This window comes from Ambystoma mexicanum, chromosome 8 (genome assembly GCF_040938575.1).
Source record: "Ambystoma mexicanum isolate Mex_15411 chromosome 8, UKY_AmexF1_1, whole genome shotgun sequence".
Taxonomy (NCBI): Eukaryota; Metazoa; Chordata; class Amphibia; order Caudata; family Ambystomatidae; genus Ambystoma; species Ambystoma mexicanum.
In genome coordinates this window covers 1688021202-1688045591 of record NC_090929.1, presented here as the reverse complement: position 1 = coordinate 1688045591, position 24390 = coordinate 1688021202, and positions in this window count along the sequence as shown.

Sequence of the window (24390 nt, the reverse complement as noted above, 5' to 3'; positions counted from 1 at the left end):
ACCTGGTGGCTCTACATGCATGTAAAACATAAGAGAAACTGCATAACCTAACTCTAGGATTAAAGTGACAGCCAGGGTTCTGGTAAATGGAGCTACCTGGTGGCTCTGCATGCATGTAAAACATAAGAGACACTGCATAACCTAACTCTGGGATTAAAGTGACAGCCAGGGTTCTGGAAAATGGAGCTACCTGGTGGCTCTGCATGCATGTAAAACATAAGAGAAACTGCATAACCTAACTCTGGGATTAAAGTGACAGCCAGGGCTCTGGTAAATGGAGCTACCTGGTGGCTCTGCATGCATGTAAAACATAAGAGAAACTGCATATCCTAACTCTGGGATTAAAATGACAGCCAGGGTTCTGGTAAATGGAGCTACCTGGTGGCTCTGCATGCATGTAAAACATAAGAGAAACTGCATAACCTAACTCTGGGATTAAAGTGACAGCCAGGGTTCTGGTAAATGGAGCTACCTGGTGGCTCTGCATGCATGTAAAACATAAGAGAAACTGCATAACCTAACTCTGGGATTAAAGAGACAGCCAGGGTTCTGGTAAATGGAGCTACCTGGTGGCTCTGCATGCATGTAAAACATAAGAGAAACTGCATAACCTAACTCTGGGATTAAAGCGACAGCCAGGGTTCTGGCTAAATGGAGCTACCTGGCGGCTCTGCATACATGTAAAACTTAAGAGAAACTGCATAACCTAACTCTGGGATTAAAGCGACAGCCAGGGTTCTGGTAAATGGAGCTACCTGGCGGCTCTGCATACATGTAAAACATAAGAGAAACTGCATAACCTAACTCTGGGATTAAAGCGACAGCCAGGGTTCTGGTAAATGGAGCTACCTGGCGGCTCTGCATACATGTAAAACATAAGAGAAACTGCATAACCTAACTCTGGGATTAAAGCGACAGCCAGGGTTCTGGTAAATGGAGCTACCTGGTGGCTCTGCATACATGTAAAACATAAGAGAAACTGCATAACCTAACTCTGGGATTAAAGCGACAGCCAGGGTTCTGGTAAAGGGAGCTACCTGGCGGCTCTGCATACATGTAAAACATAAGAGAAACTGCATAACCTAACTCTGGGATTAAAGCGACAGCCAGGGTTCTGGTAAATGGAGCTACCTGGCGGCTCTGCATACATGTAAAACATAAGAGAAACTGCATAACCTAACTCTGGGATTAAAGCGACAGCCAGGGTTCTGGTAAATGGAGCTACCTGGCGGCTCTGCATACATGTAAAACATAAGAGAAACTGCATAACCTAACTCTGGGATTAAAGCGACAGCCAGGGCTCTGGTAAATGGAGCTACCTGGCGGCTCTGCATGCATGTAAACATAAGAGAAACTGCATAACCTAACTCTGGGATTAAAGCGACAGCCAGGGTTCTGGTAAATGGAGCTACGTGGCGGCTCTGCATGCATGTAAAACATAAGAGAAACTGCATAACCTAACTCTGGGATTAAAGCGACAGCCAGGGTTCTGGTAAATGGAGCTACCTGGTGGTTCTGCATGCATGTAAAACATAAGAGAAATTGCATAGCCTAACTCTGGGATTAAAGCGACAGCCAGGGTTCTGGTAAATGGAGCTACCTGGTGGCTCTGCTTGCATGTAAAACATAAGAGAAACTGCATAACCTAACTCTGGGATTAAAGCGACAGCCAGGGTCCTGGTAAATGGAGCTACCCGGTGGCTCTGCATGCATGTAAAACATAAGAGAAACTGCATAACCTAACTCTGGGATCAAAGTGACAGACAGGGTTCTGGTAAAAGGAGCTACCCGGTGGCTCTGCATGCATGTAAAACATAAGAGAAACTGCATAAACTAACTCTGGGATCAACGTGACAGCCAGGGTTCTGGTAAATGGAGCTAACAGGTGGCTCTGCATGCATGTAAAACATAAGAGAAACTGCATGACCTAACTCTGGGATCAAAGTGACAGCCAGGGTTCTGGTAAATGGAGCTACCCGGTGGCTCTGCATAAATGTAAAACATAAGAGAAACTGCATGACCTAACTCTGGGATCAAAGTGACAGCCAGGGTTCTGGTAAATGGAGCTACCCGGTGGCTCTGCATAAATGTAAAACATAAGAGAAACTGCATCACCTAACTCTGGGATTAAAGCGACAGACAGGGTTCTGGTAAATGGAGCTACCTGGTGGCTCTGCATGCATATAAAACATAAGAGAAACTGTATAACCTAACTCTGGGATTAAAGCGACAGCCAGGGTTCTGGTAAATGGAGCTACCTGGTGGCTCTGCATGCATGTAAAACATAAGAGAAAATGCACAACCTAACTCTGGGAGCAAAGTGACAGCCAGGGTTCTGGTAAATGAAGCTACCTGGTGGCTTTGCATGCATGTAAAACATAAGAGAAACTGCACAACCTAACTCTGGGAGCAAAGTGACAGCCAGCGTTCTGGTAAATGAAGCTACGTGGTGGCTCTGCATGCATGTAAAACATAAGAGAAACTGCACAACCTAACTCTGGGATCAATGTGACAGCCTGGGTTCTGGTAAATGAAGCCACAACCTAAGTCTGGGATCAATGTGACAGCCTGGGTTCTGGTAAATGAAGCTACCTGGTGGCTCTGCATGCATGTAAAACATAAGAGAAACTGCATAACCTAACTCTGGGATTAAAGTGACAGCCAGGGTTCTGGTAAATGGAGCAACCTGGTGGCTCTGCATGCATGTAAAACATAAGAGAAACTGCATTACCTAACTCTGGGATTAAAGTGACAGCCAGGGTTCTGGTAAATGGAGCTACCTGGTGGCTCTGCATGCATGTAAAACATAAGAGACACTGCATAACCTAACTCTGGGATTAAAGTCACAGCCAGGGTTCTGGTAAATGGAGCTACCTGGTGGCTCTGCATGCATGTAAAACATAAGAAAAACTGCATAACCTAACTCTGGGATTAAAGTGACAGCCAGGGTTCTGGTAAATGGAGCTACTTGGTGGCTCTGCATGCATGTAAAACATAAGAGAAACTGTATAACCTAACTCTGGGATTAAAGTGACAGCCAGGGTTCTGGTAAATGGAGCTACCTGGTGGCTCTTCATGCATGTAAAACATAAGAGAAACTGCACAACCTAACTCTGGGATCAACGTGACAGCCAGGGATCTGGTAAATGGAGCTACCAGGTGGCTCTGCATGCATGTAAAACATAAGAGAAACTGCATGACCTAACTCTGGGATCAAAGTGACAACCAGGGTTCTGGTAAATGGAGCTACCCGGTGGCTCTGCATAAATGTAAAACATAAGAGAAACTGCATGACCTAACTCTGGGATCAAAGTGACAGCCAGGGTTCTGGTAAATGGAGCTACCCGGTGGCTCTGCATAAATGTAAAACATAAGAGAAACTGCATAACCTAACTCTGGGATTAAAGCGACAGACAGGGTTCTGGTAAATGGAGCTACCTGGTGGCTCTGCATGCATGTAAAACATAAGAGAAACTGTATAACCTAACTCTGGGATTAAAGCGACAGCCAGGGTTCTGGTAAATGGAGCTACCTGGTGGCTCTGCATGCATGTAAAACATAAGAGAAAATGCACAACCTAACTCTGGGAGCAAAGTGACAGCCAGGGTTCTGGTAAATGAAGCTACCTGGTGGCTTTGCATGCATGTAAAACATAAGAGAAACTGCACAACCTAACTCTGGGAGCAAAGTGACAGCCAGGGTTCTGGTAAATGAAGCTACGTGGTGGCTCTGCATGCATGTAAAACATAAGAGAAACTGCACAACCTAACTCTGGGATCAATGTGACAGCCTGGGTTCTGGTAAATGAAGCCACAACCTAAGTCTGGGATCAATGTGACAGCCTGGGTTCTGGTAAATGAAGCTACCTGGTGGCTCTGCATGCATGTAAAACATAAGAGAAACTGCATAACCTAACTCTGGGATTAAAGTGACAGCCAGGGTTCTGGTAAATGGAGCAACCTGGTGGCTCTGCATGCATGTAAAACATAAGAGAAACTGCATTACCTAACTCTGGGATTAAAGTGACAGCCAGGGTTCTGGTAAATGGAGCTACCTGGTGGCTCTGCATGCATGTAAAACATAAGAGACACTGCATAACCTAACTCTGGGATTAAAGTCACAGCCAGGGTTCTGGTAAATGGAGCTACCTGGTGGCTCTGCATGCATGTAAAACATAAGAAAAACTGCATAACCTAACTCTGGGATTAAAGTGACAGCCAGGGTTCTGGTAAATGGAGCTACTTGGTGGCTCTGCATGCATGTAAAACATAAGAGAAACTGTATAACCTAACTGTGGGATTAAAGTGACAGCCAGGGTTCTGGTAAATGGAGCTACCTGGTGGCTCTTCATGCATGTAAAACATAAGAGAAACTGCACAACCTAACTCTGGGATCAAAGTGACAGCCAGGGTTCTGGTAAATGGAGCTACCTGGTGGCTCTGCATGCATGTAAAACATAAGAGAAACTGCACAACCTAACTCTGGGAGCAAAGTGACAGCCAGGGTTCTGGTAAATGAAGCTACCTGGTGGCTCTGCATGCATGTACAACATAAGAGAAACTGCACAACCTAACTCTGGGAGCAAAGTGACAGTCAGGGTTCTGGTAAATGAAGCTACGTGGTGGCTCTGCATGCATGTAAAACATAAGAGAAACTGCACAACCTAACTCTGGGATCAATGTGACAGCCTGGGTTCTGGTAAATGAATCTACCTGGTGGCTCTGCATGCATGTAAAACATAGGAGAAAGTGACAGCCAAGGTTCTGGTAAATGGAGCTACCTGGTGGCTCGGCATACATGTAAAACATAAGAGAAACTGCATAACCTAACTCTGGGATTAAAGTGACAGTCAGGGTTCCGGTAAATGGAGCTACCTGGTGGCTCTGCATGCATGTAAAACATAAGAGAAACTGCATAACCTAACTCTGGGATTAAAGTGACAGCCAGGGTTCTGGTAAATGGACCTACCTGGTGGCTCTGCATGCATGTAAAACATAAGAGACACTGCATGCCCTAACTCTGGGATTAAAGTGACAGCCAGGGTTCTGGAAAATGGAGCTACCTGGTGGCTCTGCATGCATGTAAAACATAAGAGAAACTGCATAACCTAACTCTGGGATTAAAGTGACAGCCAGGGCTCTGGTAAATGGAGCTACCTGGTGGCTCTGCATGCATGTAAAACATAAGAGAACCTGCATAACCTAACTCTGGGATAAAAGTGACAGCGAGGGTTCTGGTAAATGGAGCTACCTCGTGGCTCTGCATACATGTAAAACATAAGAGAACCTGCATAACCTAACTCTGGGATTAAAGTGACAGCCAGGGTTCTGGTAAATGGAGCTACCCGGCGCCTCTGCATGCATGTAAAACATAAGAGAAACTGCATAACCTAACTCTGGGATCAATGTGACAGCCTGGGTTCTGGTAAATGAAGCCACAACCTAAGTCTGGGATCAATGTGACAGCCTGGGTTCTGGTAAATGAAGCTACCTGGTGGCTCTGCATGCATGTAAAACATAAGAGAAACTGCATAACCTAACTCTGGGATTAAAGTGACAGCCAGGGTTCTGGTAAATGGAGCAACCTGGTGGCTCTGCATGCATGTAAAACATAAGAGACACTGCATAACCTAACTCTGGGATTAAAGTCACAGCCAGGGTTCTGGTAAATGAAGCTACCTGGTGGCTCTGCATGCATGTAAAACATAAGAGAAACTGCACAACCTAACTCTGAGAGCAAAGTGACAGCCAGGGTTCTGGTAAATGAAGCTACGTGGTGGCTCTGCATGCATGTAAAACATAAGAGAAACTGCACAACCTAACTCTGGGATCAATGTGACAGCCTGGGTTCTGGTAAATTAAGCTACATGGTGGCTCTGCATACATGTAAAACATAACAGAAAGTGACAGCCAGGGTTCTGGTAAATGGAGCTACCTGGTGGCTCGGCATACATGTAAAACATAAGAGAAACTGCTTAACCTAACTCTGGGATTAAAGTGGCAGCCAGGGTTCCGGTAAATGGAGCTACCTGGTGGCTCTGCATGCATGTAAAAAATAAGAGAAACTGCATAACCTAACTCTGGGATTAAAGTGACAGCCAGGGTTCTGGTAAATGGAGCTACCTGGTGGCTCTGCATGCATGTAAAACATAAGAGACACTGCATAACCTAACTCTGGGATTAAAGTGACAGCCAGGGTTCTGGTAAATGGAGCTACCTGGTGGCTATGCATGCATGTAAAACATAAGAGAAACTGCATAACCTAACTCTGGGATTAAAGTGACAGCCAGGGTTCTGGTAAATGAAGCTACGTGGTGGCTCTGCATGCATGTAAAACATAAGAGAAACTGCACAACCTAACTCTGGGATAAATGTGACAGCCTGGGTTCTGGTAAATGAAGCTACCTGGTGGCTCTGCATACATGTAAAACATAACAGAAAGTGACAGCCAGGGTTCTGGTAAATGGAGCTACCTGGTGGCTCTGCATGCATGTAAAACATAAGAGAAACTGCATAACCTAACTCTGGGATTAAAGTGACAGCCAGGGTTCTGGTAAATGGAGCTACCTGGTGGCTCTGCATGCATGTAAAACATAAGAGAAACTGCATAACCTAACTCTGGGATTAAAGTAACAGCCAGGGTTCTGGTAAATGGAGCTACCTGGTGGCTCTGCATGCATGTAAAACATAAGAGAAACTGCATAACCTAACTCTGGGATTAAAGTGAAAGCCAGGGTTCTGGTAAATGGAGCTACCTCGTGGCTCTGCATGCATGTAAAACATAAGAGAACCTGCATAACCTAACTCTGGGATAAAAGTGACAGCGAGGGTTCTGGTAAATGGAGCTACCTCGTGGCTCTGCATACATGTAAAACATAAGAGAACCTGCATAACCTAACTCTGGGATTAAAGTGACAGCCAGGGTTCTGGTAAATGGAGCTACCCGGCGGCTCTGCATGCATGTAAAACATAAGAGAAACTGCTCTGGGAGTACAGTGACAGCCAGGGTTCCGGGTAAACGAAGCTACCTGGTGGCTCTGCATGCATGGAAAACATACGAGAAACTGCATAAACTAACTCTGGGAGTCCAGTGACAGCCAGGGTTCCGGCTAAATGGAGCTACCTGGTGGCTCTGCATACATGTAAAACATAAGAGAAACTGCATAAACTAACTCTGGGATTAAAGTGACAGCCAGGGTTCCGGGTAAATGGAGCTACCTGGTGGCTCTGCATGCATGTAAAACATAAGAGAAACTGCATAAACTAACTCTGGGAGTAAAGTGACAGCCAGGGTTCCGGTAAATGAAGCAACCTGGTGGCTCTGCATACATGTAAAACAGAAGAGAAACTGCATAACCTAACTCTGGGATTAAAGCGACTGCCTGGGTTCCGGTAAAAGGAGCTACCTGGTGGCTCTGCATACATGTAAAACAGAAGAGAAACTGCATAACCTAACTCTGGGATTAAAGCGACAGCCAGGGTTCTGGTAAATGGAGCTACCTGGCAGCTCTGCATACATGTAAAACAAAACCTAACCCTAGGATTAAAGCGACAGCCAGGGTTCTGGTAAATGGAGCTACCTGGTGGCTCTGCATGCATGTAAAACATAAGAGAAACTGCATAACCTAACTCTGGGAGTACAGTGACAGCCAGGGTTCCGGGTAAACGAAGCTACCTGGTGGCTCTGCATGCATGGAAAACATACGAGAAACTGCATAAACTAACTCTGGGAGTCCAGTGACAGCCAGGGTTCTGGCTAAATGGAGCTACCTGGTGGCTCTGCATACATGTAAAACATAAGAGAAACTGCATAAACTATCTCTGGGATTAAAGTGACATCCAGGGTTCCGGGTAAATGGAGCTACCTGGTGGCTCTGCATGCATGTAAAACATAAGAGAAACTGCATAAACTAACTCTGGGAGTAAAGTGACAGCCAGGGTTCCGGTAAATGAAGCAACCTGGTGGCTCTGCATACATGTAAAACAGAAGAGAAACTGCATAACCTAACTCTGGGATTAAAGCGACTGCCTGGGTTCCGGTAAAAGGAGCTACCTGGTGGCTCTGCATACATGTAAAACAGAAGAGAAACTGCATAACCTAACTCTGGGATTAAAGCGACAGCCAGGGTTCTGGTAAATGGAGCTACCTGGCGGCTCTGCATACATGTAAAACATGACCAAACCCTGGGATTAAAGCGACAGCCAGGGTTCTGGTAAATGGAGCTACCTGGTGGCTCTGCATGCATGTAAAACATAAGAGAAACTGCACAACCTAACTCTGGGAGCAAAGTGACAGCCAGGGTTCTGGTAAATGAAGCTATGTGGTGGCTCTGCATGCATGTAAAACATAAGAGAAACCGCACAACCTAACTCTTGGATCAATGTGACAGCCTGGGTTCTGGTAAATGAAGCCACCTGGTGGCTCTGCATACATGTAAAACATAAGAGAAAGTGACAGCCAGGGTTTTGGTAAATGGAGCTACCTGGTGGCTCGGCATATATGTAGAACATAAGAGAAACTGCATAACCTAACTCTGGGATTAAAGTGACAGCCAGGGTTCTGGTAAATGGAGCTACCTGGTGGCTCTGCATGCATGTAAAACATAAGAGACACTGCATAACCTAACTCTGGGATTAAAGTGACAGCCAGGGTTCTGGTAAATGGAGCTACCTGGTGGCTCTGCATGCATGTAAAACATAAGAGAAACTGCATAACCTAACTCTGGGATTAAAGTGACAGCCAGGGTTCTGGTAAATGGAGCTACCTGGTGGCTCTGCATGCATGTAAAACATAAGAGAAACTGCATAACCTAACTCTGGGATCAAAGTGACAGCCAGGGTTTTGGTAAATGGAGCTACCTGGTGGCTCTGCATGCATGTAAAACATAAGAGAAACTGCATAACCTAACTCTGGGATTAAAGCGACAGCCAGGGTTCTGGTAAATGGAGCTACCTGGTGGCTCTGCATGCATGTAAAACATAAGAGAAACTGCATAACCTAACTCTGGGATTAAAGCGACAGCCAGGGTTCTGGTAAATGGAGCTACCTCGTGGCTCTGCATACATGTAAAACATAAGAGAACCTGCATAACCTAACTCTGGGATTAAAGTGACAGCCAGGGTTTTGGTAAATGGAGCTACCCGGCGGCTCTGCATGCATGTAAAACATAAGAGAAACTGCATAACCTAACTCTGGGAGTACAGTGACAGCCAGGGTTCTGGGTAAACGAAGCTACCTGGTGGCTCTGCATGCATGTAAAACATAAGAGAAACTGCATAAACTAACTCTGGGAGTCCAGTGACAGCCAGTGTTCCGGCTAAATGGAGCTACCTGGTGGCTCTGCATACATGTAAAACATAAGAGAAACTGCATAAACTAACTCTGGTATTAAAGCGACAGCCGGGGTTCTGGTAAATGGAGCTACCTGGTGGCTCTGCATAAATGTAAAATATAAGAGAAACTGCATAACCTAACTCTGGGAGCAAAGTGACAGCCAGGGTTCTGGTAAATGGAGCTACCTGGCGGCTCTGCATGCATGTAAAACATAAGAGAAACTGCACAACCTAACTCTGGGATCAAAGCGACAGCCAGGGTTCCGGGTAAATGGAGCTACCTGGTGGCTCTGCATGCATGTAAAACATAAGAGAAACTGCATAACCTAACTCTGGGATTAAAGCGACAGCCGGGGTTCTGGTAAATGGAGCTACCTGGTGGCTCTGCATAAATGTAAAATATAAGAGAAACTGCATAACCTAACTCTGGGAGCAAAGTGACAGCCAGGGTTCTGGTAAATGGAGCTACCTGGCGGCTCTGCATGCATGTAAAACATAAGAGAAACTGCACAACCTAAGTCTGGGATTAAAGTGACAGCCTGGGTTCTGGTAAATGGAGCTACCTGGTGGCTCTGCATAAATGTAAAACAGAAGAGAAACTGCATAACCTAACTCTGGGATTAAAGCGACAGCCAGGGTTCTGGTAAATGGAGCGGGAACCTGCATTTCAGAGCTTGGGTTTGAGGGCTGCATCCAACACGTGTTATGGTGAGACCAGAGGGGCCAGGGGTGGAAAATACACCACATTTGCCATGCTGCAGGCAGGCCGAAAAGGACAAGCACAAAAGCCAATCATGCCATATCAAAGGCTTCTCTGCCCATTCTGCTGAGCGAACGCCTACGAAACGGCAATTCCCAGCAGCACCTGGGCCCAGAACTACAGTATGAAGACCATGATTAGAGTGGCATGTTGGCGCGCATGCGTGCAAAGAGGAACACAGGGCTTGTGCTCAAGACTTCAATTTGACAAGATGTGCGCCGAGCAGCTCTGGCCTCAGAACCCCATGCAAGGGGCCACGCCCTCGGATTGATATCCAGGCATCTCGCAAGACTCAGATAAATCCTGGAGTGCATTCTCGTACCACGGGGAGTAGGGGAACCGTGCACCGGGCCCAGCCGGACCAGTCCTCTGGCTCCTGCTTGCCACAAAGCAAAGCTGGCTAATGCTGCATATTGTGAACGCAACCTACGAAACACAGTGCACTGACCAAACTAACCCGCACATCTTACCACCTGCAACACCTTGTTTGTTTTTGGAATTGGTTATAAGCCATGGACGCTTTTTTTGAAAGTGCCTCCGAACCTAATTTCTGGCAGGAGCTTTACTCTGCATGTGAATTAGCCATGACCGGCCCCACAGAATCCTGTATGTGAACAGCCACGTGCAGCTACTAACATTACAAGCCCTCTAACCAAACAAAAGAAAGCTTGAGTACACGCATGTGTGAAGCAAAGTGCGGCAGTGTATAACATGTGCACTAATTACAGCAGCATTTTCTTGCAGCATTTTAACTGCTACTGCAACGCTGCCTGGGTCTGTGAATTCACAGGAGACAAGGAGGGACACTCCGGCCATCCACAACCCTAAGGTAAGTGTCATATTTTACTGTGTTGTGATCACTACTTGGGGGTGTTACATTGTAGGTAGGTGTGTGTGAATCAGAGGGCATGAATAGGAATACGGAGTGAAAAGACCCTATGTCCCCCACCGATCCATAACCTCTTCCTAATCCTCATTCCGGTGTCCCTCCTTCCCCGTACCCGTCCAACCATCGATTCCCTAACACTCCTTCCCTGCTGGGGTTGCGGAGCCCAGTGTAAGTTCTGACTTGCAGGTCCCAAAACCGCAGTGTGTGCCACTCCTGCGCCTCGGAGCTGTGGATCCTGTGACTGCATAACTCAGTTCTGGGATTAAAGTGACAGTCAGACTTCTGGCCGAAGGAACGTACCTGCTGCTTCTGTTGCTGTTGTTCTTTTTGTTCTACGAGTTTTCCTTTGTGCTACACTGTGTGTTGTTCCCGGGGTTGGTTTTGTTGATGCAGCTGGTGGAATAAAAGGACATCAAAGGGTTATATCTCTATATTCATGTTTGCAGAAAGAAAATACCCCACGAAGCTTCTGAAACAGAGGTGCTCATTTAGAGTTTGGGAGCCAAACTCAAACACTGTTAGTGCGTGCAATAAGCACGTGGCAACGAAAGGGGTCCTCATGATGATTCGGACTTAGTCCCTTGCGTTATTCCCCATTTCGTAGTCCCACTGGACAACCTTGGGAATTGTCATAATGCTGGATGCAGAAATTACCACATGCGGTAATGCTGCATGCAGCATTTACCACATCCAGTAATGTTGCATGCAGCATTCAACACATGCCGTAATGATGCATGCAGCATTTACCATATGCAGTAATGTTGTATGCAGAATTCAACACATGTAGTAATGTTGCATTCAGCATTTACCACATCCAGTAATGTTGCATGCAGCATTCAACACATGCCGTAATGATGCATGCAGCATTTACCACATGCAGTAATGTTGCATGCATCATTCACCACATGCAGTAATGTTGCATTCAGCATTCACCACATGCAATAATGTTGCATGCAGCATTTACAGCATGCAGTAATGTTGCATGCAGCTTTCAACACATGCCGTAATGATGCATGCAACATTTATTGCATGCAGTAATGTTACATGCAACATTCACCACATGCAGTAATGTTGTACTCAGCATTTACCATGTGGTAATGGGTTTGTGTGCAGGAAACTTCCTCCACACAAAACCAGGCAGCTTTGGCAAGTTTCATTTTTGAAGCTCTGATTGTTCTTACCACACCATCGAACTCTAAATGAGGCCCTCTTGGAATGCTGTCCAATGCTTATCCAACGATCTGACCCCTGCAACCTCTCACCCATCTCTTTCACAGACCATGATAATCAAGGTTACTCATGTTCTTGCCTCCCATCTCAGCATCTTCTTTCCTTCACCCAGATAAGCCTTCTCCATCTTGCACCCATTCGTTAAGCATTGAGCAACACAGACAGACAGGCGTGTGCTCAGCCTACTGGAAGGAATCCCCAGGTCCCAGAGGAGGCCTCTTTGCGTTCTCACTTCTGTGTGATTCTGCCAGATGCGAGCACTTGCCCAAACATGAGCATAATATTTGCCTGCAGATATTCCATCTTGCAGGAGGGCCTCTTCATCCAGATGGATGAGATTAGCCATTTCTAGGAAGAGATGTGTCCCTTTCTATGGCCCAGATGTCACCCGAATGGTCTCATATTGTGCTTAACGGAATTGGGAGCAGTGCAACCCTGCTGATGCCATCAATTCAAAGGAGGCCAAATACTTGCAGGCTTTCAAATCAAGATTCAATTGAGATCTTGTGCAGAAAACATGAAACCCAACCTCACTGTTCACATGGAGGCCAGAGACTAGTATTTGAGTGACGAGAGAATGGCTGCTAAGGAAAGAGCCCTCTTTGCGAAAGAATGGATAAAGTTGGGCCTGCTATGTGTGAGGAGAGCCTTGCTACCACAGGTCAAAGTTCAAGGCTGAATTGTGGATAGTAACTCTAAGGCAGCCAAGTCTTTCATCTGACATGAAGGACTGCTTGGAAATGTGGCTTCCTTGGCCCAGTTGCATATGTATTGAACCCGCAGAGTAGAGTTACACACATTAGAAGAACACGCAGGGCTGTTTGAGAAGCACCTCTTTCAGTATACTATATATGGATAATGTGTGTATCCTACTGTCTGGCAACCTACTTGTGCATCAATGAACTTAAATGCATTGGCAAAAGGTTTGTTCAAACAGTTCTCCTATTAATAGCAGATAACAAACCCGGGCAATTTAGTATTGTGTCTATGGTAATGGTAACATTTATTTATAAAGCGCCTATACACAAGGCAAGTGTTTCAATGCTTTCTAGGGGCCAGTGTCCTACTTGAATCCAGCAGGCATCTCAAGGACGAGTCCAAGGGCCAGGACATTTCGAGACAAATGATGTGGGTCTGGAGAATTGCAATCGTTTTGGACAGGAAGCTTGAAATGGGGGACTTATTCTAGAACAGCGGGTGCCCTTTAATGATTGCACAGAGGGACAAAGAACAACACCATTGTTGGAATGACAAATGGAAAATCAGCAACTCGCGAGCAGCAGAGTCCCAGTTGCGGAGACAGTGGTTTGCAGGCCTGTTAACTGAAGAGGATGATCACAGCGTTGGAGCTTTAACCAGTCCAGAATCGACAACCTGTGATGAGTCAAATCACTCAGCGCAGGTGATGCTTGCTCACTTGAAGCCATCTTTAACTAAAAAGACATTGATGTGACTTGGTTTGTAAATCCCGTGCAAGAGAAGTCATTAACATAAGGAAATATTGCGCCGATTTGGTAGAAACAAACTACATGCAGCACTAAGAACCTCTGGCAATGTTTGGGAAGTACATCGTCTTTGGAGTCCCTTTGGCCAGGGACTAGCCCTTAGTATTGGAAGTTTTACATCATGTTTACACTAATTAGATAACGAGGAGTTAATTTTGCTGTGCATCCCGCCCCAATATCTTGTCAATGTCTCGGAAGGAGCCAGTTAGCGGGAAAAGACCCCCCTGCGGTACATCGGGCTGTAGGAAAACCAGGACTTTCATTGGGAGGCTGCTTTTGGGCTGATCAATGTTAGAGCTGGTTAAAGCTGGTTTTGGGCTGATCAATGTTAGAGTTGGTTTTGGGCTGATCAATGTTAAAGCTGGTTAAAGCTGGTTTTGGGCTGATCAATGTTAGAGCTGGTTTTGGGCTGATCAATGTTAAAGCTGGTTAAAGCTGGTTTTGGGCTATCAATGTTAAAGCTGCTTTTGGGCTGATCAATGTTAAAGCTGCTTTTGGGCTGATCAATGTTAATGTTTGGAAGGGAGCAGTTCCCTTAACATATTTGTCATTGATGAAAAAGTTTCATTTAATTTATGTTAACAGTTGACATGTGGGGTGTTGCGGCAAAGGGAGCCCTTGTAGAGGCCTCATCAGGAAAGCTGAGAGATAAAAGTTTGTACTTGTTTGCAAGCTGCCAGCCACCTGGAGTTGGTGTCTCAGACTTTAGTTTGTGTCTTCCTTTTAGGTAGGAAAAAGCAAAAGTCACGAGTCAATCTGAGACCTCTGACATTGCGACATATGTGCCCGGAATCTAGGGCTGCGATGCCAGTGCCACAGGACACACACCTGCGCTGTGACATGCTTGTGAGCAGCAGTCCAGTGCTGTCCTGGTGGTGTGGGACGAGAAGTCCCAATACAGGAGCAACACATTCTGGCGTTGGGACCTAGGGTGAGGGGGAGGTATGTCTACAGCAGGGCGCGAGCCCCAAAGACTGAAGACAAGCTAGGAGAACCTGGGTGGACATCGGATACAACAGCAAGGTTCTGATACGTTGTGTATAGTAATGAAATGTACGTATGTACAGAGAAGTGATGGGGACATAAAAAGAAACAGGGCCAAAATGAGATGTGCCTACATACACTATGAAGTCACTCTTTCATAATCAGTGCTAGTAACTTAATTGCAAAACTAGGTGCTCATTATGAGTTTCCCGGTATCTCGCCGGTGATTCCGGTGGGTACCGTCTGGGCTGCCTGATATCCTGATATTACCGGGATGCTAAAGGTGGCGGAGATGCCGGTAACTCCCCCTTCCATAGGATTCCATGGGATGGGGTTGCACCCATCACTGGCACTGTTAGTAACGATGCCAGTGATTCCGGCATTTATCTGCCGTTAGATTAGAGCCCCTGCGCAGACGTGGAGTTGGCCCGGTCCAGAAAGTTGGCGGTAATCATTGTTACTGGCACTTTATTTTGGGACCGGCCAACTCATATGAGCCTTCATATCTGCCATTTCTTTTATGTCACAAGGCCACACACTAGGATTTTAAAAGCACTGCACAGTCCATTTTGCCATCCATCTAGCTACTTACAGCCAGCAACCCATAGGTTAATTCTCCCGCATAAGGTCCTTGCAGGGGCTCCACAGATGTGAATACCCAGACACACAGGAGGCTAGACTGGTCCTCATGCATTCCTATTTGCACCCCCTCTTGCTAATTCCGCTTTTGCACTCCAAGTCGATAGTGAAACGGGTGGGCAAGTCTTGCCATGCACATCTGTTGGCCACCCATCACTGCCAGACCTTCTGTAATGTATTTACTTCTGATATTTTATAACCCACCACATTGCAAATTATTATAATTTAAGATCAGGGATGATAGGAGAGAGGGGGATTTGGGTGACATTCCCAGCTAAACCGGGGGGATGCATGCTGGGTTCCAACGAGGAACGAGGGAGAGGAGAGATTGGGGAGAAGGAAGAGGGACAAGTTAGGGGACATTCACAGCTAAGACCTGGGGTCCCATCCCATGTCCTGATAGCAGGGAAGATAAAGTGAGAGATAGAAGAGGGGTGAGAGGGGGCAGGTCAGAGGCCATTCATATCTAAGCCCAGGGGTCACATTATGGACCCGGATTAGGAAGAAGGGTGATAAGGAGAAATTGGGGAAAGGGGAGAGGGACAGGTCAGGAGACATTCAAAGCTATGCCCATTGGCCACATTCCAGATCCTGACAAGAGGGAGGGAAGTAGTGAGAGAAAGGGGAGTAAGAGAGGGAGAGATCAGGTGACTTCCACAGCTAGGCCCGGGGGCCACATTTAGGATCCTGACTAAGAATAAGGAAGAGAAGGGGAAATTGGGGAGACGGTAGAGGGACAGGACTGGAGACGTTCCAGTTAGCCCAGGGGCCACAGTCCAGATCCTGGCAAGGATGGGAGGTAGAGAGATAAGGAAGAGAAGAGAAGGGAAAGCTCAAGGAACACTTATAGCTGAAAGGAGAGAAAGAAAGGAGGGCACAGTGTGCAGGGAGATAGCACACTTTGGAGCTTCTCGCAGGGGGAGAAATGGAGCCACTGAAGCTGGAGGTATTAGCATAATTGCTCATTTTATTTTTGATCGAATGATACATTTGGCCGAATTTTGCCAGTACCATTAGATCAAGAAAAAAAATAATTAGACTAATACTTACCGAACATGGGGAAGGGCGGTTGCGGGGGTGTCCCCTGCTCCCTATGATTGATATGAATTAGCCTTGGGGTGTTGCGGAGGTGTCCCTCGCTTCCTCAATATTGGAGACGGGGGACCGGAAAAAGAAAATAAAGAAGAAAAAGGGATCCTGCAGCATTGGATCGGACCTGCGTTAGAGGGACGGTTCTGACACCGCAGAGCTGAAGTGGACCTGGCCACAGGCAAACAGATAAGTGGAGAAGGGGGCTGAGAGGATGGGGGTACGGGGTGTGGGTTCCTGCGAGTGTGTTTGATCCTCTGATAATTGATCGCATGCTGGCTGTGAGCACACAATCCATTCGAAAGAGGATTGATAGAGCAGCCCAGAACAGACATTAAAAAGACCCACAAGAGGGATGTTTTTAGGTGCTGTTGAGTATGGGCAGGCTTTGGAGTCACGAAGGCTGGGAGCGGAGTACTCGGCAAGGGACATGTGTTCCGAAGAGGGTCCACTTTTCCCAAAATGAGTGGCCGTCTCCGAGTACTGCAATGCACGCCAAAAGACGAGCATTCAGTGATCAAGAAAGGCAAAGTTACTTCCAGAAAGGTGTTCCACTGTGAAGGTGGAAGCTTTCATGTCGAAACACTGATAGTACACTGGGTAAAGTGGAAGATAGGGGGGGGCACCAGCAGACAGGACCCTTATGAGCAATCATTGCCCCCATGATTAGCCCCAGATACCGCAGGGCAGAAGGAAGAACCCGACTTGCATAGTGTGCCCTCAGACCTCGTTGCAGCAACAAGTGGGGGCTATGAGTAGGAGTTTCAGCCTGCATTGCATGTGCATGTGTGAAATATGTTGTTTATCAGTGTATAGTGACAAAACTAAAAGTATTTTGAGGATTGATTATATAGGCTTATTTTAAATTATTTGCATTTTATATGTTCTGGTAATTTTATGCATTTTTAACTCGAATCAAAATCAATGAAATATGACTGTGAAATTAATTAAAATATCTGTGCACCTCAGATTGCTGTTCCTGCAGAATAGTTATCACCATGTACAGACCATGCAATTTAAAAGGCCATCTTAGTGCCTCTAAAAGTGAAGTGTTCTCTTTTTCCAGCCGCCACTGTCCCTCCTCCTCTCTCCTCCTGCTACTAGTTTTGCACTGGGTCTTCGTCTTCTGCCCATAATCTGGGCATTCTGTGATTCCTCTCTTTCTTTCACATTGCACATCTCCAATACTGCACGACTTTGTGTTCTCATCTCGTTAATATTAGCAAGCCTTGTCCTTCCTCACTTTCCATGCTACTAAACTGCTGATTGCTACTTTCGTTATCTCCTTAATATTAGCAAGCCTTGTCCTTCCTCACTTTCCGTGCTATTAAACTGCTGATTTCTATTTCCGTGCTACTAAACTGCTGATTGTTACTTTCGTTTGCTCGTTAATATTAGCAAGCCTTGTCCTTCCTCACTTTCCGTGCTACTAAACTGCTGATTGCTACTTTCGTTATCTCGTTAATATTAGCAAGCCTTGTCCTTCCTCACTTTCCGTGCTACTAAACTGCTGATTGCTACTTTCGTTATCTCGTTAATATTAGCAAGCCTTGTCCTTCCTCACTTTCCGTGCTACTAAACTGCTGATTGCTACTTTTGTTTTCTCGTTAATATTAGCAAGCCTTGTCCTTCCTCACTTTCCGTGCTACTAAACTGCTGATTGCTACTTTCGTTATCTCGTTAATATTAGCAAGCCTTGTCCTTCCTCACTTTCCGTGCTACTAAACTGCTGATTGCTACTTTCGTTATCTCGTTAATATTAGCAAGCCTTGTCCTTCCTCACTTTCCATGCTACTAAATTGCTGATTGCTACTTTCGTTATCTCGTTAATATTAGCAAGCCTTGTCCTTCCTCACTTTCCGTGCTACTAAACTGCTGATTGCTACTTTCGTTTTCTCGTTAATATTAGCAAGCCTTGTCCTTCCTCACTTTCCATGCTACTAAACTGCTGATTGCTGTGACGTCCCGAGTTATGGATAGCGCACATGCGCGAGCCTCGTTGTGGCCCGCGCATGCGCGGTGGCAATAAAGTGCGCCCGTGCGGCAGTTCCCGCCGGGACGCGGACGAACCAACATCGCGTCCCGCGTACTCCTTGTGTGCCTGCATGAATGCCTGCGTGTGTGGGGCCCCGGGCACATATAACAACTGGCGACGAGGCGGGATCACTGCCGCAACGTGTGCCCAACACGTGGGTGCAGAGGAACAACAAATCCGCGTTGCTACGCAGTGACACGGAGCGGACCCAGCGGTAAAACTCCACGTGGAGTGGCAGTAGCGGCCTGAGAAGGTGCTCGTGCGCTGCCACTTCAAGAAAACACGACAAATTTTTGGAACCCCGACCGCCCCCAACAATCTGGGGACGATCACAACGACGCAGACAGCACAACACGGTTGGGCAGAGACCAAGGACCTGGAAAACAGCAGTCTGAGGTACGTGGAACCCCACCCCAGTCAGGTTTGCGGCCTCCAAATTACTGAGAGGTGCCTGTGCGACCTGTGAGGATGGCGGAAAGTGATGGGGAAACAGAAACTGCGACAAGGGTGATAAGGACTCAACAGGGGTCGCTACTGCCCATGCAGGAATTTGATACTTCCGGCCCCCCGTCCAAGCTAGGCCCCCGGTGGCTACTATGGGTGAAGAAACTAGAAATGTATTTTACAGCCACAGGGACCACCGATGATGACTCAAAAAGAGCGACGCTCCTATATTCGGCGGGGCTAGAGGTGATGCGCATATATGAATCACTCAACCTGCGAATAGTCACATATGCAACGGTAAAGACTGCATTGGAAAACCACTTTATCCCCCAGTCAAATGTAGACTATGAAAGATTCCTGTTTTCCAAGGAGAAACAGCGGGAGGAGGAATCCCTTGACCAATTCTGTGCAAGGCTGACACTAATGGCTAGCACATGTCGCTGGGACAACGAAGAGTCGATGATACGACACCAGGTTATCCAGGGCTGCAGCTCAGGCAAACTGAGACGGCAAATACTGAGGGAGCCAGGATGGTCACTGCAACAAATACAAGACAGTGGCCGAACCTACGAGCTGGCAGAGTCCAGAGGGGCGAACATGGACGCAGCGGTCCATCCCAGCACACGGGATGTAGCATATGCCATGAACAAATGGCCCAAGTCAAGAGACAAATGGACCCCAAAGTCATCCGGAAACAACACCCCTACCACCTCTGGACCTTCCTGCAAATACTGTGGATATGACCTGCCACACACGGAGGAGTGTCCAGCCAAGGGTAGGTCCTGCGGAAGGTGCAACGAACCAGGACACTATGCACGCATGTGCCGCGCCCCCGCTCCTGTGCCTGTGCAGAGAGGACCCGTGAGGGTACGAGGTAGCGGTTTCAGAAGACAGCGGAGCATTGCAGCGCTGGAACTAGAAATCCAAAAGCTACAGCTCGCCGAGGAAGAGGAAGAAGACGAAGAAGAGGAGGACGAGGTCTTTTTCATCTCGAACATTGCATCGGCGAGCAAACGGAAAAGACAGCCCAAGTGCGAAGTGAACATTCTGGGGGTGCCAACTCAAATTCTCATCGATACAGGTGCATCAGTGTGTGTTCTCGCAGAGGAACACTACCTGAGACTCCCAGGCCCTCCAACACTGGACAAGTCCATGGCAAAAATTTTCACGTTCGGGGGGGATACCCCGTTGCCTCTCAAAGGGGTATTTGTGTCACCAGTGTCAAAGGGGGAAGTCTCGATCAAGGCCAGATTCTTCATCACAGATGTTAGCCCACACTCCATACTCAGTTGCGCTGCATCTGAGGCACTAAATCTCGTCCACTTCGCATACGAGGTATATCAGATAGACATTGAGACACTGTTGAACAAATTCTCAGGCATCTTCGAGGGAATTGGGAAATTGAAAGCGCCCCCGGTGCGTCTCCACATCGACGAATCAATCAGGCCCACGGCCCTGAAACACAGGCGGATACCTTTCCACCTCAGGGAAAATGTGGAGGAGGAACTCCGATCCCTTGTCAGCATGGACATCATCGAGAGAGTAGAGGGGCCGACGCCATGGGTCTCTCCGATCGTGGTGACGCCCAAACCAAAACAACCCTGGGCGGTTAGAATATGTGTTGATATGCGACTGCCCAATGCAGCGATTAAGAGGGAAAGACATATAACACCGACCCTCGATGACATCATTGGAGAACTACAAGGCGCCAAGGTTTTCTCTAAATTGGACCTGAGAGCAGGGTATCATCAGCTTGAACTCCACCCTGACTCGAGATATATAACAACATTCACGACGCACGATGGCCTCTACCAATTCAAACGCCTAAGCTTCGGGGTCTCGTCAGCCGCCGAAGTATTTCAAAATACCATCCGAGGGGCCCTAGCAGGCCTCAAAGGCGTGTTGAACATGAGCGACGACATCCTGGTGTTCGCAGCCTCGGAATCGGAACACGTGAAGAGGCTGGAAAGCACTCTCCAAAGGCTGAAAAGTTTAGGCCTCACGTTACATCGGCAAAAATGCGAGTTCTTCAAGGACCGCATAGGTTTCTTTGGTTTCATCTTCCATGCAGCGGGCGTATCCCCCGACCCGGCCAAAATCAAGGACATCAGGAACGCTGCCGCCCCACAATCCCCCACCGGGGTGAGAAGCTTCCTGGGGATGGTAACATACTGTGGGCGGTTCATCAAAGGGCTAGCGTCAACGGCAGAGCCGCTCAGGGCGCTGACGAGGAACGACACAGCATGGAAATGGGGCGCCGAGGAGCAAGAGGCATTCCAGACCCTGAAGACCGCCCTGTCCGATGGCGACACCATGGCGTATTTCAACCCTGGAGTGGAGTCCGAGGTGGTGGTAGATGCGAGCCCGGTAGGGGTTGGGGCGGTACTACTGCAACCGGACGAGCGTGGGAATATGCGTCCTATCGCATATGCGAGCAAAGCCCTCTCCACTACTGAAATGAAATACTCACAGATTGAAAGGGAAGCACTAGCCATCCTGTGGGGCTGCCGCCATTTCCGCCTATACATCTTGGGCAAACCTGTTGTGGTCGTGACGGACCACAAGCCGTTGTTACCGATACTAGCCGGTGTGTCATCGAAACCACCACCCAGGATTAAAAGGTGGATGCTGGCGCTGATGGAGTATGGGGTAAGACTGATATACAGGCCAGGCACCAACAATCCAGCAGACTATCTATCACGCCACCCCAACAAAGAGGATCCGGATACGGACATTGGCGCGAGTGACTGTCACGGACTACTGTGTCAAGTGGTGGAAGGATCTCTTCCGACGGCGATATCAAGAGCAGTCGTATCGACGGAATCGGCCAACGACGAGGTCTTCGGCATTGTCCGAATGGCAATAAGAAGCGGTGACTGGAAAGAGGTGCTGCGAGACGATTCACGCCGACAAGAAGTGGCCCAGAGAGACCTCCAAGCGCTCTGGAAGGTGCGAGAGGACCTCTCCATCTCGGACGACGGGCTCATACTGAGAGGACGCCAAATTGTTGTGCCAAGGACGCTGAGGACCCGGATGCTCGAGCTAGCGCACGTCGGCCACCAGGGAGTGGTCAAAACAAAGGCACGGTTAAGAGCCAAAGTATGGTTCCCGGATTTGGAGAAAATGGTAGAGAACTTTGTGAAAAGATGTCTAGCGTGCCAGCCGCGACCCCAGGCGACAGAGCTCCGCCGATCCGGTCCATGGAACGCAGCCAAAAACCATGGGGGACGGTACATGTAGACTTCGGGTCAACAGGACGGGGCATGTACTTTCTGGTAGCGGTGGACCAATGGTCACGATACCCCGAGGTAGAGATAGTTGAATCAACGGCGACTGAATTCTCAACGAAGGCACTAGACAAGATGTTTGCCACACACGGGTTCCCAGACCTCATATGCTCGGACAACGGCCCGCCGTTCACTGGCAACCAGTTCGCCACCTACCTCAAGGAAAGAGGAATTCAACATCGCAGGGTGTCCCCACTCTGGCCACGGGCCAATGGGGAAGCCAAAAGGATGATGCGGACCCTCAACAAAGTCCTACGAATATCCGCCAGCAGCGGGGCAGACCTGGAGAGAAAGCTTGTGGAATTTCTTAGGGAATACCGCACGACACCTCACCAGTCCACGGGAGTGGCTCCTGCGGAAGCACTATTTGGACGATGCCCAAGAGGACTGCTACCGGAGGAAGAAGGCCGAACACCCGGAGTTATTGACAATGAGAAGATTCGGGAAGAGCGAATCAGGCGCAACGAAAAGGAAAGTGAACGACGAGGGCTACAGGAAAAGGAAATGCGGGTAGGGGACACGGTGTTGGTCAGGAATCGACACCCGGAAGGCAAACTGTCCCTCCCATTTGAGCCACGCCCGTGGAAGGTAACACATGTGAAGGGCACGATGGTAACGGCGGCCTGCGATCGGGGGACTGTTACACGCAACCGGTCGTTCTTCAAGAGAATTGAAAATCCAGTCGAGAATGAAGTACCGGAGGAAGCCACAAGCACGGAGGAACCACACACCGATCAAGGCGAGAGCGGGCACCAAGCCCCAGCTGGAGCCGGACCCGGCTGTCCCACGCGGCCTGGGACCCCACCGAGATATCCAGTCCGCCGAGAGCGGAGGCTGCCAGGCTATCTCAAGGACTATGTCCTGGACTCGGGGGACTAAGCCGAAGAGACCTGATGGGACGTAAGTGTAATTGCTAAAGGCTGTGTTCAAGGCCACCAATTGCATTGGGGACCAGGCACCCCGCAAGTTTATGTTCTATTTTTGTTAAAGTTGAAAAGGGATGTGACGTCCCGAGTTATGGATAGCGCGCATGCGCGAGCCTCGTTGTGGCCCGCGCATGCGCGGTGGCAATAAAGTGCGCCCGTGCGGCAGTTCCCGCCGGGATGCGGACGAACCAACATCGCGTCCCGCGTACTCCTTGCGTGCCTGCATGAATGCCTGCGTGTGTGGGGCCCCGGGCACATATAACAATTGCTACTTTCGTTTTCTCGTTAATATTAGCAAGCCTTGTCCTTCCTCACTTTCCATGCTACTAAATTGCTGATTGCTACTTTCGTTTTCTCCCGCCGTGACTATTGTTCCTGTCTTCTTCCTGGCCTCCCTGCATTCTGTTTTGAGCTCTGCCCTTCCCACTTTTTGTTCTATCTATCCTTCTGCTCTTTCTTTCTTTTTCTTGGTTATCCCTCGAAGCTCGTCTTCCATTTGGCGTCTTCTGTATTTCTTTTAAATGTGTCCATGCTAGCAGCGGGCTATCTCTGTTGCTTTGTCTATATGTATGTCCCCACCCGTCCTCTCCGCACTCAAAGTCTCTTCCACCGGCTGGCCCTAAACACCCATGTGCTCAGTCCCGTTTCCGCTCTTTTCATGTCCTTGCTCCCAAGTTCTGGAATGCGGTACCACTGCTTTACTCTTTTTCACACCACCCTCAAAGCTCGCCCATTCTCTACTATGACTTAACTGCCTCGCTTTGGGTGGATTTGTACCATTTTAATATTGCATGTACAGCGCTTTGGCGAAAGTGCCTTATAAATCAAATCAATTGCATATATCATTACCTAAGCAGATGACACCCGCATCGTTGTTGTGACCACAGGTATTTTTGTACAGCTCAGCGTGGCGACAGTGCAGTAAGCTGGGCTCGTCCCCGTGGCAGTTCACGTAGTCCAGGAGAATCGCTCCATCCCCCTGGCCAAAATAGGCATTTTTAGGAGCGGAGTGCACCATTCCACACCCGAGCTGTCTGCACACCACCTCTGCGTTGAAATGGTTCCAGTAGGAGTCGCACACCGACTCCCAGGCATCCTTGTAGAAAATCTCAACGCGCCCCTCGCATGTGTTGCCGCCATCCACGAGCCGGATGGGGTACAGCTCTGTAAAATAAAGAGCACTGTGTGAATCTCGGCAAAGCATCCGCAGTCTACAAGAAAGAAGGCTATTTCCAGTGTAAACAACAAGAAACGGTTCAAATAGAATACA